We start from the raw sequence: 16,624 nt of genomic DNA, 5'->3' as shown, positions 1-16,624 counted from the left end.
GAAGGCTGAATGATTCTTCCCAGCATTGTGGTTAGAATAATAAAAAAAAAAAACAGCAAAAAAACCCCTAACCAACCTCAAGAAACACTTGTATGACAAGGAGAAGTAACATTGTATTAGGAAAACAACAAACAAAACCCTTGAAAATCTCAAAGAACCAGCAAAGCACAACCAAACAAAGAGGCCTCCTCTTACTGCTGTTTCTAACTCACAAGGAAATGGCCTCACATTTCATGTGTTCCAAGGGGCTGCTTACATGCTTAGCAGAGGGACGTGCCTGGTGCCACTGATTGCTCAGAGCAGTTACTGCGTGAGCTGAAGCTACTGCTAAAAAAGGAAATATACTCTTAGCAGTAAATAGTAAAGCGATGGTAAAACTTCACCTTGAAGCTGACTTGACATTTGAAATTGACCTGGGTCGGGGCAATCCCAAGCACAGATACAGGTTGGGTGAACAACCTGGTCTAGTGGGAGGTGTCCCTGCCTATAGCAGTGGGGCTGGAACTAGATGATCTTAAAGGTCCCTTCCAACCCAAACCATTCTGTGATTCTAAGATTGTATGACTGCTTATCTTACGGTGGGTTTTATTAGCAGTCATGGGTATTTTGGAGCCATTTAGAAGATGTGTTATTTTACAGAACAATCCTTCAGGACACGGACTACATCATCCCACGTTAGCCTCTATCTGCACAGAAAATGGCTGAACCCCAATGTCATGGTTTTGTGATTTTCGGTTATTGGTATTCCACATCATAACATCATGCAGTGGATGTACCTAGTTCTCAGAAGAGAAAGACTACTACAGTCCCCACGGTACTTTTCTCCTCTGTTACCATTTTTCCAGCCGGAGGGAAAAGATAAAAGCTCGCAGTATAAAAACTTGCAGATCACGAGACCTCGTCCCTTTTTCCGCTGTCTCTCGTCTTGGCAGCACCTCGCTCTCTAGCCGTCTTATTGTCGGTAGTAAAGTAAGGCCTACCTTGATTTTGGGACATTCTCTCTCTCTGTATTGAATTTATCAGCTTAAATTGTAATTATATTGTATTATAGTGTGTTGTTTTGCATTCCGATATTTTATTTAGTAAATTAGTTTGTTTCTCCTCAGATTGTTGCCGCTGTTCTTTGCTCTCAGGACCATCTCCTTACCCTTTTCCCCTTTTCCCTTTTTCCCGGAGTGTGGGCCCGTGGATCCCCCGTCCCCTTAGTCATGGAACCGGGCCAAACGCCCGTAAACCGTTGACACCCAAGAAACTGAATGTCTCTGCAAAGAGATAATAATTCTTCAAAGACTGGGCTCCAGTGGGATCAGAAGTTTCTGTTTGACCACAAAGAAAAGTCTTTATATTCTTTTCAGTGTTCTGCAGCTGAGAAAATCATCATCTTGTCATGAATTTAGAGATTGTTTCATTCATGCAACAAAAGAAAAAAACCCGAGAAGCACGATCGCTTTGTTTGAACTCAATCATTTATTCTACTCAATACTACCGCAGTCTGAAATTAAATATATTCCTCTTCTCCACCTAAATAAAATGTGATCCAACGTATTATGCAGTTCTAATCTATTTTGGCCAGCTACATTTTTATGCTGATAAGGGAAAATTAATTTAACCATATATACACAAGAATACCATCACATTGTGCATGGAAGATAAAATCACACAAGACATTTGACTTGCGAATGCAGCTTCCAGGAGAATGTTCATTTCCAATTGCATTTTCCCCCCAATAGACTCTTAATTTGCCTTGTTCTATATGGTTTTGAGTTATCATTTTGTATGGCAATAAAAATCAGTGAGGCAGCAAAAGCTTACAGGCCTGTGCCTAGGTTTGATTTATATAATGGATGGCACAATATTACTGGTCTGCATAATTGAAATTCATTCAGCTCCCACTGGTCATAATATAATTTTAAAGTACTTTGTGTATTTATTGATAAACAATCATTTTATATGCAATAGTACTGGAAAAGGAAAGGTGTTGCCTTCATTTTCTTATTCTGTATATGCTTTATATATATGAAAGTTAAAATGTAGAGCTACGTAAAACTTGCTTGTTACTATCAGCTTCTACTTCAAAGCCTTAAAGTAGAATCATAGCTCCTTACAAAGTTAATAAAAGCAGGCTGTGGCAAAAAGTCAGAATTTTAAGACTTGAAATAGTACTCATCTATATGTAAAAAATCTCAGTAATGAGTAAATTCAGCAGCTGACCTGAACACGTCCCACATAGCCTGGGTTCTCCCACAGCAGGAAAGCTGCAGCTCCAATTCACTTTTCTGAAGATCAATTTTCTCCTAATCACAGAAAAAAACAACAATCAAAATGTCACTTTCTGAGTCATTTCCCGTAAGGATTTTTTCTAACATTTGCTTAAACAAAACACTGAGGTCTCTCTTGCACAAATTTAATCAGGTGTCTTAATCCTTCTGTCAGGAAAAATCGCATACTTTTTTTTTTTGCATTTCCCTCTACTTCATAAATGCTACATGCTTTACTTATGTCTGTGAAGGCGTCATTTTAAAATCCCATTTTCCCCTTTTCCTTGTGGCACAATTTAACAAAATCTTATTTTCCATCAAAACTGCATTCATTCTAGTGAGGGTCGTTAGACTGACAGCTTTGAAGTCAAGAATTTTTCATTTACACCACAAGAAAGCACAGTATAAACAACAGAAAAGCAATAATGTTCTTTTACCCTATCCCTCAATGAACGACTCCTGCAGATTGGTCAGAGTAAATATCGTCTCAAGGGCTCTCTCAGTTCATGACATTTCTCTCAGAGTTCTCACAAGGATCAATAGTATTTCCTGTACAATGAGAATTCAATAACTTGCCTCTTTCTATAAGAGATGCATCTATCTCCAAAAAACTGATTTCATACTGGCCAAATGTAAGTCACCTAAAGGTGATCACTTTAATTCATCTCTGAATCAGAATAAGAGCTGTTTTCAGAGAGGTACCATTCTACTGNTGTAAGTCACCTAAAGGTGATCACTTTAATTCATCTCTGAATCAGAATAAGAGCTGTTTTCAGAGAGGTACCATTCTACTGCACTACAACCTGGATTTACTTGGTGAAGGTTTCAGTTTTTACTACATGGTGGAAAAGCCAACTGATGTATTGCATTTTGTTGCATGGCTTCAAGTGGTGCTCTTTTTGGAAATGTTTCAATCCAGCTTCTAGACCTGACAGTCTCCTGCAGGGTGTCCTCACATTGGGATTTGCAACCGCAGCTTCCAATGCATTCTGCTTCTCATCAAATGACAAAGATGAATTATATGGTGTTTAATGCCTTTGGTGCCAAGCAACAGTACTGGCACACACTGCAAGAGTAGCGTGGTGAAAGTGACATTCTTTGCTGTTCATTCACATTTCTTAGGTGGAGCAGTGATGGCGGTGAGGGGAGAGCTAACTTCCCACTCTATAGCAATTAAACTCTCTTGAAAGCATCAACTGCAGCACTGAAAACCAGCATATGTCTTTAGCAGCACAAGCTGCAAGATCTCTCTTTTACTGCTTCCCGGAGACCAAAAAGAGTTCTTTAAGATCCCTTCTTCACCACAAAAGCCTAGATAATGACTCCACTATATTGATATTTCTCTCTGGAAATGTTCTACCTGTGCATGCAATGCAGGCACCTTTATGAGTTATTGCAGCTTCATATCCTCTGACCAAACCTCCTCTCCTTCTAGCAAGGATTGATTTATGGTGTTCAAAAGCTATTCCTGACTGATACAGAGTCACTGGTATTGGCACACAGTGCCATTTCAAATGGACCTTACTATTTTTACTCTTTTAAACATAGCTGGCTATTGGATTTATGGTCCCCTACGAAGTGGTTTCAACTGCTAAGCTCACTAGTGTACACAGACTACGCTCCTTGCTTATTTATCTTTGATTTCTTGCTATTGAGTGAAAGATTTAGGCGGTACATGGGGGACTGATTGATGTAGAGCACCACTGTTTTCAGGTCCCTTTCTTAGATTGTCTCTTCTGATGGGGTGGTTCCTGTTTGTTTTTTCATGTTGTTTGACTTCAGGAAGCTGGCCCAGGGCCTTCTGTCCACCCTGGTCCGTGGCTGCAGTGATGCCCTGAGGACAGTGAAAGCCCCCAAGCATATGAGAGATGGATGAGAAGAGAAAGTTCTGAGTCAAGAAAACCTCAAGAATAAGTTGTTCTGAGAGAAGTACTGCTCCAGCACTTGCACGAAGCCACCTCACGTGCCTTGATCAAGGTGTGCATTTGTGACTCAGGGAGTAGCATAGGTTGTGAGAAGAGAAAACAAAAAATATGCTGGGGAGAGGTATTTCGGGAGCATAGCTGTGCTCTGGTGGTTTTCCTCACAGCACAAAGGCATAACCAGCCCAAGCAAGAGGTATAGGTTTGCTCCACTATGACTGGATTCATACTCCAGATGGATTTGGTCTCTGAGGAAAGTCCATTTTTTCCTGCCTAGCAAGGAAAAACTCTCCTGTTTACCCACTTCACTAATAAATGGGGAGGGAAACAATAATTTTGGTTCTTGTTAAGAAAACTCTACCTCTAGAATGGTTTTAAAATTAGGAGAAGCTGGAGCTTAAGGAAGTGAACAGTGATTTTCCTTTTCATATACTGAAACACATTTGAAATGTGTTTCAAATGAAAATACATTTCAGTATATGAAATGGAAAATCACCATTCACTTCTGAAATGTAATATTACATTTCAGTAACACTAGTACCAATATTTTCCTTCTCCAGATTAAAATAAAAGCTGAATTTCTCAATTACTTTGGTCATCTTTAAATTACTTGGACTATTCAAACATTCATTTGAAACTTCTTCTGTATTTCCTTCTAACTTTTAATGACAAAAAATAGTCTTTCTTCTTTGGCTTCCCAAGTGTGGAAATCTCTTTCCCTTTCCTATACCTGATTTGATTTTCTCTCTTGAATCCTTACATCTTGCACCTGTCCGCATCACTGATAAATGTACTTGTGCAGCTACCTGTGATTTTTGTCTCAAGGAAAAATAGCATGACTCATCATATTTAGTGCACTGTAATATCAAGCACAGAACATTTTAGGCAGAACAGCAGGGAGTAAACAAGCTGAAAGGAACTTATTTTTGACATTTACAACTTAAAAAAGTACCTGAGATTGGAGACTTCTTTCTGCCACACATTCTTCTCAACTCTTAGTGAAAATCATCTTTTTTGCGTTGTAATTCAAATTTATAGAAGGTAGACTTATTAGTGCTTACCCTCCTTTGCCCTGCTTAATTACCAGATTTTATTGCTTATAATACAAAACAATTCTCAAAAGGCTTACCAAATTCTAAAAAAAACATTAGGAAAAATGGAGAGTTTTCTTTCTTAACTACCAAAGATTTTAAACAAATTTAATTCCTTTATATAACTTTAGTGAGAATAACATGAAAAGTCATCTGGACTGTGAAGTACATTGCAGATTGATGTAATTTAGCATACAGTTCCCAAAACAAACTAGAAAGTATTCAAAAAATTCTGCTTTCTATAGTATGTCAAAGTAAATGAGCATTTTTAATTTAAAAGAGTCATGCTGCAGAGAGATTGGTAATGCTTAATGGTGAAAGCTTTTACTCCCTTTAAAAATCTTTTACTAGGAAAACAAAAATAAAATAACATTAATTATGCAAAAGAATTAGTAAGAATTAAAACGCAGTGAGTGGGCTGTCTTTCAAGTCAGTTCAGGTGCTTTGCTTACAATTTTGCAGCACTTTATAAAACAATAATCTAGCCCTTGTAGCCCACTTGTTTAGAAATTAAGATGCAAGAGCTGAGTATATTTGAGCCCTTTACTGGCACCGTGACCAGAAGTATGAATCTTCCCCCATTCCCCATCTAACACTCTGACTGTCTGAATGTCTTATCCACACATGAAATGTTCACAATCTAATTGTATCTCATCAAAGATGATGAATGTCATGAGAAACCAGGTTTGTGGATGATTCATCACTTTATAGACTGACTGTATAGCAGTTGAACAGGATACCCATTAAACTTGATTGACACAAAAGACTGTCCAAATTTTTACAGTTGAGTTCTTGTGACTTTCTCCTTACCACAAGGAACTTGTGCTCCTAGGCTGGTGTCCTGAGCAAAATTGTTTGTGGCCTGCCTAAGCTCAGTGACTTAATTGAGCAGCCATGGCAGTGAATGGTTATATGAAACCAAATTTGCACTTGGTAGAAATAGCTGTTTGTCTTTCATATTACCAAAGCTGATTAACAGGTGTGCTGGAAAAAGCTATGACTGTGAAGCTTCTTGTGTTCAGTTCTCTTTGCGGATTCACATCACGAAACATGCGAAGATGCATGAATAGAGGTGCGTGTCCAGATATGGTGTGAGACTAGGGACCAACAAGTTCAAACAGTAAGCTGAGTAGCACATCGGATGAAGAATAAGTTGTATGACATCTATGTGCATGATTAACTACTGACTAAGAACAATTAGAGGAAAAAACAGAATTTTAAAAGCTTCACTTGTGATTCCACAAAGGGACCTTCTAATTCTCTCATCTCAGTGCTTCATATCTGGACTCTGAAGATGACCTGGTGAGTTTCATATCCCAGCCTCTTCTGACTGAGTTACAGCATCTCTTGAATTCTGAATGCAAAAAGGAGACAAATCCACAATAAGAACTGCTTGCAATGAATAATTCAGCAACCTCCGGTCATGAAACACACAACAAGCTCTGCAAGGAAGATGAAGTATTTTTGCTGCCCATCATTATGTATGTTCATGCCACAGGGATTTTTCAATTATTGAACAGTGTAGAGTTGCCTTTGTTTGTAGAAAATGTCAATTTGAATTGTGTGGCTTCTACACATTCATTTACGTTTGCCAAAGGCTGCCTTAACCTTAGTTTGGCTTTTTATTCCTCAGCCTCATGAAGTTGTAGATCAAAGATACAGACTGATTATTAACATTTTAAGAAGCATCTTCAGTTTGGATGCTTTAGCTGTCAAGACAGTTTCAATAATTTCTTCCTTTTTTTTTTTTTTTTTTTTTTGGTGCCAGAAAAAGTTCTATTTCATTTGTTTTTATTCACCAACTCAACCATTTTAAATAAATCCTAATATACAGAAGTATAAGTGTGACAAGTAACAGAAAATGAAAGGTAAAGCAGTTAATGCTAAGTTTACAAGCTAATATCTTGGAAAATATTGCTGCTTTTATTTAGTACCTATTGAAATTCAACCCACAGTTTAAGAAGGAAACGCCTGCATCATTTACAGATAGTACCAGAATAGTATTTTGAGCGAGCAACAACATTTTCTGGGTGGATATACTGAGCTTCAGTTTGGTAATGTAAATAGCTTAATTTTGCTAATGATGACAGAAATAAAGGAGAATCTGATGTGTAAGTTCAGAGGCAAGAATCTACCCCTTCTTGGGGCACCAGTGAGAATGGAAATATATAGCTTGTAAATGACGGTTACATGTGGCAAGAGCTATTGCATCTTATTTATTTGTGAGATATGATGAAGAAGTTCAAATTTGTTCTATAATTATAATTTTGGAGTAGTTGGGCATCATGGCTGTGCCTGCATCCAGTGCACTTATGCCCTTCATTCCTTGGGTGCCAGGATTTTGGTGTACCCTGGCTCCGTCTCGATGTAGAAGAATTATTGGACTGCTACAGCAAAACACATGAGAAATTTTGCAGGAGATTTTTTGGGGCTTTTTTTGTTGTTGTTAAGGAAACAACCTCTCCTTGTCTGGAACTACTGAATACAGCAGGATTGTTCATACTGTGCTGATCTGGGTGTATTCATTAGCTCAGATAAAGATTATGCATGTGCTGCAAGTCTTGTCCTAAAAAGAATATTTCATCTGTCAGACAAGTTGAGCTAATTGTGAAAGCAGCATCACAGTTTGATAATAAAACAGAATTGAGAAATGTAAATTAACAGGTTCGTTGAACCAGAACTTCAAAGAAGGCGACTCTATTTCACATCCTCTATACCTTCGACATCTATAAATCTTTGACATAATAAATCATACTCAATAGCAAGGCACCATCAACAATGTCATGACAAAACCACAAATGGAAATCTTCCTGGAACGTCACCCTTTCCTATTTTTTTCTACTAATAGATAATATCTCCATCACCTAACATTCATCACTGACATTGAACCAGTTGCTAAATGTTAAGCATCAGATCTTCATAATCAGCTCCTTGTCTATACACCCGCAGAAAAGCTCCTTTCAAAGACAGTCCTTGCTTTCCTATTTAATAACTGATATGGAACAAAACCATGATGCCTGTATAGCTAAACACAGTTACCTTTTTTAGCCTTAAAGTGAACTTCAAAATTCCTAAAATGATTTTGTCGACATGGAGATAAGTTAATAACTACCAGTGTTATATCTCTTGATGAGAACTATGAGAGCTGACTTATTGATTACGATGAAATTTAACTGGGCAAGATACAATAAAAAACATGAATGCAACAAAGCTTTTTGGCAATTATGGTTAAATACATTCAATATTTTTTCCCAAAAAAATAATTTCTCAAATACTGTTTTTTTTGTTGGTTTGTTTGCCATCCATATACTGCTTTAATTTTTTAATTTACTTGATGCTTTCTTAGTACTCCTTGCTGCTTAATGATTGGGAAAAAGCCAATGAAGTAAAAATCAGAATAAAATAATAGACAATCATCCTGTATCTTAGGATTTCCAATGGTTTACAAAGGTTCAATAAATTACCTCACTACAAAAGCAAAGGTGCAACAAACTTGCTCATTAACCCCCATCTACCTTGTCTATTTCTGTGTTTAATCATCACATATTTTTTCCTCAGTCCAGAACCCGATGTCAGTGCCATAAACATTAGAAATGCATCTTTACTGTAAGATACCTGTCTGATAACCCTACAGCACTGCATGACTGTAGTAGGCATTGTGGGCATCCAAAGCTAATGTACTTGCTTGCTGGATGCATTTCCAAGTTACAAATGCACGTAATCAACGTGTTCTTTTTTGACTCCTATTTCTTTTTTTTGTGAATTGTAGCCAGAATCTTGGCTCTTTACCTCTGAACTGTATCCTTCTTAAAGGGTAGCCTTAAGGGAGAATTATTCCTTTAAAAAGCAAGCCCTTGAGGCCTTCACCTTTACCATGTTTGGGAGAACAAACCTGAACACATAGCCTATTAGTTGGAGCAGCACAACTTTCAGCATAGGCTTTCCTGAGGGACAGATTGTGATCTCAAAACATCAGCCTGAGTAAACTAACTCAAAAGTCAAGTAAAGAAATCCACAACACTGACAGACTGGAGCCAGTGCTGGCCTCTTGCATAGCCCCCTGCTTTCTCTTGCCCTCTGGTGCTTCATTTATGCCCTGTTCTGGGGTCAGATCTCAGCTTTGCTGTGGCAGTCCTTGCACACTGCTCTGATCCTTTCAATGTACGAATGCCTCCTGGCAGTTCTTGCCATCAATAGTAATCTACAGCAGGCTGAAAAACAATTATTTGATTATTTGACATGACAATTACTCATTGGCCTCATTTCTCCACTGAGAAGTGCATCTGAATATACATCACATCCGAAAATGTAGCACCACTGCACAGAAAAGAATTACCATTGCTGCTACGCACCTGTGGTAGCATTAATTTAACTAATGGTTTGTTCCAATCTCTATTTTCAGCTCTCTTCTTGCCTGTGTTTTTTTATAAAGCTACAACAGGACCAACACAAAGGAATTAGGGAAGAGATTCATGATGAATGTGGTGCTGTGAGCAGTCCTTGTGTCTTACTCCCGACCTTTTTGATGATGTGTCACTTCAGAAGGCAGAGATATTTATGACATTCCCATTATCTAAGATCATTTTTCCACCTCTAATTTGCATAAGTCAGATTGACAGTTACGAATCTGTCCTCTCTGTAGACATCACGACGGTACGTCTAACGATGTTAAATAAGGGAACTAACAAATAGCAAGCTCAAGTTAACCTGCAAATCATGATTTCATGTTCAAACACAGGTACTCTGGGTTTGAAAACAAACAAACCAAAAAACCAACAGTAGTTTTGAACTGTTTGAAGCCATTGCCTGGCTTTAGTGGAAGTGGGAATTAATAATAATGTGAGCATCATTCTGGAGCTGGTATGAATGCTACCTGTGAAACTGGCAGATGAGAAATAGAGAAGAGGCAATAAAAATAGATTTTAGCACAGAAGGATATTTTGTCCAGCCCCACTATCCAGTCGATCTCTTTTTCAGCTGTGAAACAGGCGTTCACCTGCAAGTAGGTGCAAATGGGAATGATGAGGTACATTACTTAACAGAAATAGACTGCTAACTTGGAGAGGATTTAAGGAAGTGACCTGTCATGACCTCAGCTTGCTTTTCACCACAGTTATCCATTTGTTGTGTCCTTGTGATATATCCTTATTATTGTGGATGAGAAGATATAAGATGAAAAAGGGCCTGGGGCATCTCCTGTATGAGGAAAGGCTGAGTAACCTGGAACTGTTCTGCCTGGGGAAAAGAAGACTGAGAGGGGTTCTGATTAATGTTTATAAAGGGAGGTGGGAGGCAAATGGACGAGGCTAGGCTCTTCTCAGTGGCACATAGCCACACGACAAGGAGCAATAGCCTAAAATTTGAACACAGGAAATTCCATACAAACATGCGGAAGAACTTCTTCCCAGTAAGGGTGATAGAGCTCTGGCACAGGCTGCAAAGAGAGGTTGTGGAGTCTCCTTCTGTGGAGATATTCAAGACCCCTTTGGACACCTACCTGTGTGACCTACTGTAGAGAACTGCTTTAGCAGGGGGTTGAACTCAATTATCTCTTGAGGTCCCTTCCAACCCCTGCAATTCTGTGATTCTGTAATCTGAAACTTCATATCTATTCCAATGACTCTCAAATCTGTCTTAGTGATGGGAAGTCCATGAGCTTCTGTAAGTTTCCCTTTTGATGGTAGGACAAATAAATGCTGATTCAGACCAGGTTTTCATTATCAAATGTATCCTGGAGACACTTTTAAATGAGTCCTGACTGCTCTCAGCCTCAGTCCATGACCTCTGCTTACATTTCTGATACTTCAAAAGAACTTCTTCAAGAAGGTGTGGGGAAAGATCATGTCTGCAGGGAGAAAGCTCATTCAGAACTGATTTTCAATTAGTTTTTTAATTAGGCAGACCATGGGAAAGAAGCTCTCTTTCAGAATACTGTATTTTTTTCATCAGGTGAGTTGGCAAATTCTATAAAATCAAGCCATACACTTCTCATTTGGACGCAATTGGAGCAACACTTATTGTGCACAAAAGCTCCATATCAAATTATCTCTCTTTTTTCATCGATATCTTCACAGTATGGCTGCCAAAGAGCATTGGCATGAAATATGGTTCAACTGTTATCATAGCAATGTTACTTGCAGTAGATTTGAGAATGCTAAAGGATGAAAGATCAATTTCAAGGTTATGGTAATGATGTGCAAATAGTGTCACAGCTCTGATTCTACTTGCAGTTTCATATCTGGGTGTAATTTGCCTATGTTATTAATGGTCTAGCAGATCTCTCCTCCTGAGCCTTGATATCCATGTGTCTTAATGACTACAGCTGGCTAGATTTATATCCTGTACATAAGGAGCTCCCTTAGGATTTTCTGTCTCTGTGAGTAAGCTGTGTTTTATTTTTGATTCCCAAATTGTCTCTAACTTCCTATTTATCACATTTACCCTTTTAGAAAGGCTGTGCTTGAAATGACCTGTTAGGTTACTTAGGGACAACTTGTACTTGTGACAAATGGATGTCACACACTGAAATAACCAGACAGTTTGGAAAGACTGTAGGCTGTGACATACCAAAGAAATTAATAGCACTGAAGGGAGGGGAAATCTAAACAAAACACATAGCAATTAAATATAAGTCTCAGATTTTGAGCGTATTTCTTGCTTTTGCATTGAAACAGATGACTGTAAATGCAAATGTCCACACCTTGATCGGGTACAGTTGTGGAAACAGAAAATTTATGCTAGGCAGTTTTCATCACAGTTGTAGAAAGGACAGGGAAAGAGTAGGCTTCTGAATAGGGCTGAAGGCACATGATGAACTTCAGGGAAGTGCCACTTTCTAGCTAGGAAATTAGGGTCCAATGCTGATATGCCAACGTGCCTGGAAAAGTAGACTTAGTACTAAAAAATTAAGGAATTAGATCTCAGATGTTGTTGTCATCATCTCTCCACTTAATTCTGAGGCTAGAGCTCTAGTGATGTGACGAAGGATTTATATTATACAGAAATCAAATATTGCCAGTACTGGCCAACAAAGCTAACAAGCTTATAACTATACAAAAGAATTTGTATTTTTAAGCCTATTTCTCAGCTGAACTTATTATTAAGTATTATAAAGAAGATGTTTGCTTTCTTCATCAAAGACACTAAGTGGAAATAGGAGAGTCCTTACCATTGAGCTTATTCTGAATTACACATCCATTTTGAGTCACAGGTCAGGAATGTAAAGAGCTCAGATTGCTTCTAATGATGCCACAAGCATTTTACAATGAGGCAGCAAAAATCCTGTTTATTAGTAATTCTGGCTTTAATCTATGGAGTATATGATGGAATAACATGTTTTACAAAGATTAGGATAATTAACGCAGAAAAAATAAGCAAGAAGATCAACAGCTTCTCAGCTGTACATGTGCAAACTACTGACTGTCTCAGGCCTACAGAGTTCAGATTTCAGAGCTTGTTTCAAGCTAATATAGTATTAAGAACAGTGATTTATTTCATTCAGGTCAACCAAGTCTTTCCGCCTCTGGTTGAAGATCAGGGATCACATGGAAGGCTTCTTTCTTCCAAGCAGAGAAAAGACAGTTCACAAATTTTTATTTTTAATACATCAGAAACTGATTCCTCAAGCCTCCATCTCTGCTTTCTTCACAATCAAAATTCACTGCACACGTTTGAGCTGCCATTCTATTTAAAACACTGAGAATATGAATAGCCAGCTCTCTTTTCCTATGAGTCCTTAAATGAGTTTGTTCTGTTTTCCAGCATCATTACTTTTTAGCAAGTTACCATACTTAAGCAAGTTATCGTGACCTGCTTTTAGAAGGTTTCGCATCAGCTACAAGAACAGGTTTATAAGAAGTGTGACAATAATTATCCTCAATCTTAGCATACATGAAGAAGGAAAAAAAAAAAGGCATGTTATCAGCGTCATCACTCCTCATGTGGGTTCCTGTATGGAGAACAGATACTGAAACTGTTTTAGGGTCACACTGCCAATACCATGCAGCTTGACATTGAGGTTGAGAGGGAAAGGGAGATCCACAGGGCCAGAAATGCTCAGCCATTTCAGAAATGAGGATGCAAGTTTCAGCTTTCAAACAAAAGAAAACACAAAACAGCTAGTGCATTCGGACCTGGTTACTAAGAAAAGCTTAGACCTTCTTTGCTCAGGGACCTATGGCAGCTTCAGCAAAAGGTGGGCCTCATTGAGCAGAGGCATCCACTAACTAGAAAATAAACATACTTTTTGGACAAGTCTAGTCCTTACACTCCAGTCTCAAACTACACCAGATAGTTTGTGTCCTGGCCCTTGCAGTGACACAATAAAAAGCTCATTTTACCTGTAGTAGGACTCTTTCAGGACCAGGCAAAATCATCAGATCCTGGATAGATCTCAACAAATCAGCTCATAAATAAATGTCTGTCTTTTACTCAACACAGGAACCAAAGGAAACATCACAGGAGAGAGAAAAGATGTAAGAGAAACCTAGATAATTGTCAAGAATTAAAACCAGGTTCACAGAGTCAAGCCAGAATTTGTAACTTGTGTGCAGACTCCCTAGATACAGACAATGTCATGAACCTACTGGGACCATCTTGCAGCCTGATTTTGTGGCTAAGATGAATCAGCTACATCACTTACAACTGTCCATAACTGCGATAGAACATTTCTCCTGGTTCAGATGGGGCATTGTGCCTTCATACACATCCATAACTCCACTTGCAAAAAAAAAACCAAACACTTTTAAGGAAAGACAATATTTTCTCTAGGCAACAGCTGCTGCAGGCAGGTAGGAAGTGTTATTTAGCCTCACAGTGTCATGTAGCTGAGTTAAATTATATCATCGCTATGATCTTCAGAGTGCAAAGAGGACTCAGTAGCAGAAAGATGTAGCTGATTGTGGGACTCTAATAATGTTTAGTTTAGGCAGTTTACCAGTTTTTTGGCACTATTTCCAAAGATGCTTGCTACCTTTAAAAAAATATATAATCTCTGTATTCATTTTGCTTAGCAAAAAGAGAAGAAAAAGTCCTGCATCTTTCTATGCTAGGGTTAAGCAATACTAGCTTCAAGGGTTTTGTTTATTTTCTAAAAGAAGGTTATTATATCCCTTCTTCAATTCAGCTTTCCCTGTGGAACCTACACCACAAACAGGCCTTTACAAATTAACTCCAGTCCCAGCTGTATCAACAGTTTAAAAAAAGGCTTTTAAACACATCAGATAGTGCTCTCTTTTTAAAAAAAAAAAAAAAAAAAAAAGAAAAGGAGAGGAGCTCGCTTTGATTTTTTTAAAAGGCTTTTTTTTTTTTTTTTTTTCCAGAATCTGTTATAACCTGAGGTCAATCTGAGAATGGCCAGAAAAAGCCAGAAAGGCAGTGGGACCCAAAGTGAGCGAATAGAAGCAGTACTCACTAATCCTTCACCATTCTTAAGGATTCAAATCCATTAAGGAGCACAAATTTCAGGCAATGCCAAGCACCCAAGGTTCTGCTGCAATGTGGGGACTCTTGACAATATTTCTGTCTGTGTGCAGAGAGATGGGCATGGAGAAGAACCAGATTCCCTACCATCATCTTTGCAGAACAATGATGTGGAAAGCAGACTATCTATCTGAAGTACTAGGACAGGTACATCTTCAGTTTCAATTCAACTGGGCCTTGTTATGCTCAGTTGGCTACAGTGTTTGCACAATCAAAGCCAAGAAGAGTCTCCTTACATCTCCTGTTGTGAGAACGGAAGGTTATGAGTTGTTTTTGGATTTTTTATATTTTGTTTGTTTTAAGCTGAAGACATCTTATGCATCTTGACTGAAAAGGGTAAAATACATTATTTGAGACTGTCCAATTCATTCTACAGGAGCATGAATTAAAGAATGTGATGTCATTTTGATGAAACCTATTGCCAGCAACGGCTGCATAACATGAAATTAGGGAGATTCTTTAAGGCTGAGAGGTCTTCAATTTACAGTATATCAGCAGTCCACTGTTGGCAGTCCACAAGTGGGGCTGCTTATGCTTAGGTTTGGTGACAGAAAAAACAGTAGCTTTAAAACTGTTATGTTTATCTGGGGAGGAAGCTACTGTCAAAAGCTGTTTCTGACAAAAGATGTTATTTCTGTCAAAACAGAGACTATATGGTTACATAGGCATTTGGAAAAGCATCTATTTATTTATTTATTTTTATGGCACTTCATGTTCATTTTCTTGGAACTGAAATCTTTCTGCTTTGCTCAGAAAAACAAAATTAATTACACTTAAAGTACAGCTTAAAATCTGAAAAAGCAAGCTGTCCTATTGAAATGTCTCCAGTGAGCTCCTTCAGCTCCTGTTTTTCTGAAGCTCTCAGTGCCCTGCCAGAGATGCAGCATGAATACACATTGTGCCTTACCCACTGCACGGCGGATAACGCTGTGCACGGACAGCACAGCATGTCGTGCTGCTCTGTAGCTGTATGCTTAGCATGAAAAGAGAAAAGCAAGACGCTGAACAAAGGTATCAGCTTCACCGCTTCCACAGCACGGTCTTCCCAGTATGTCACCATTTATCTCTGGAACAGAAACAAAATCAGATGACAAAAACAAGAAGTTCAGCCCTGATCATATTACTGAAGCTTTTGTCAGTTACCAGATGAAAGTCCCTGTGAGAACAAATTCTCCTTTATTTGACGTGTTACTGGCAGAAGAGAGGCTATCCTGACGCCATCTTCTGACCATCCACAAGAGCAGACTCCCTGACTCCTTCTGGAAAGGCAAGGATGGCATCCAAAACCACATTCCCAGCTTCTTTCCCTCTCCCCACACATTTGTGCCCCCAGTTTACCAACAGCTTGCTCTCAAACTTCAGATCAAGAGTCACTAACAGGAACACCTGTATAAAGGTGCTGCAGAGAAAGAATAGCGGGGAACAGACTCACATCTCAAAGAAATTGCATCAGGTGGGGACAAAAGACTTTACTCCACAACAGGAAAGCAGCTCACATGTCAAGGACCAGGAGAAGTGAGAAAAACCTCTCCCATCTGGATGCTCTCACCTTACCAGGGGCTACTCAAACTTCTCACTGTGCAGGACTGGGAATGCCCCTCCACACCAAGGTGTTGCCATTCATACTAAGGCAATGTGCAGTGCAAGAGCACCAAGAATGAGCAGGACAAGAACAAAGAACAAAGCAATCCCCCACACGTCCACATTGTCTCGATTCACTTTCCCATTTTGCTGCTGAATACATGCTGACAGCTTGGTAGGGCAGAAGGGCTTCAGGTGAAGAAACCAAGGCTGATAACTCTGCAACAAAAATCACCACAGCTACAGAGATGGGACATCCATGCGAAGCATGATGCATACATTCAATTTATTT

General features: G+C 38.8%; 1 long non-coding RNA gene across 1 annotated transcript in view; it reads right to left on the bottom strand.

Annotated features, from left to right (window-relative positions):
• LOC110400819 overlaps positions 1-16,624 on the bottom strand; it is a 61,870-nt gene that overhangs the window by 31,558 nt on the left and 13,688 nt on the right. The window contains exons 7-8 of the long non-coding RNA XR_002440095.1: positions 15,659-15,817; positions 2,212-2,294 (exon numbers count right to left, since the gene is read on the bottom strand). This is a non-coding gene — a long non-coding RNA (uncharacterized LOC110400819). The remainder of the gene's footprint in view (positions 1-2,211; positions 2,295-15,658; positions 15,818-16,624) is intronic.

This window comes from Numida meleagris, chromosome 1 (assembly GCF_002078875.1).
Source record: "Numida meleagris isolate 19003 breed g44 Domestic line chromosome 1, NumMel1.0, whole genome shotgun sequence".
In the NCBI taxonomy this organism is placed as follows: Eukaryota; Metazoa; Chordata; class Aves; order Galliformes; family Numididae; genus Numida; species Numida meleagris.
This window is presented reverse-complemented; position numbering and strand designations above follow the sequence as displayed.